This window comes from Cryptotermes secundus, unplaced genomic scaffold (genome assembly GCF_002891405.2).
Source record: "Cryptotermes secundus unplaced genomic scaffold, Csec_1.0 scaffold334, whole genome shotgun sequence".
Taxonomy (NCBI): domain Eukaryota; kingdom Metazoa; phylum Arthropoda; class Insecta; order Blattodea; family Kalotermitidae; genus Cryptotermes; species Cryptotermes secundus.
Genome location: NW_019731573.1, coordinates 1,216,155 through 1,216,529, shown reverse-complemented (window position 1 = coordinate 1,216,529; position 375 = coordinate 1,216,155).

Sequence of the window (375 nt, the reverse complement as noted above, 5' to 3'; positions counted from 1 at the left end):
TATGAGGTTCTTTTACGTGCCGTAAAGCTACGACACGGGACCCACGGCTTAAAGTCCCTCCCGGAGGACTTGTTCCCTGAATTTTTCCGCCCTTAAAAATTTGACGACCTCCGCCGGGTATTTGAACCCGCGTACTACGAGTACTACTAGACTACGGAGGCCGCTAGGTATGGAGGGTAACTGTGAATATATTGAATAAAATGGATCGGACAACCAACAAGGGGTTTTACTTAAGCTTGGGGCCTAGGCCTGGCATTAACAAGTCCTCAGCTTAAAATATAATTCTCTTACGAAATATCACAAAAGGCCTCGGAGGATTGGCTCAGGACTGGAACCATAAATATGACTGAAGTTATTAGCGAATTATTTTCAGTT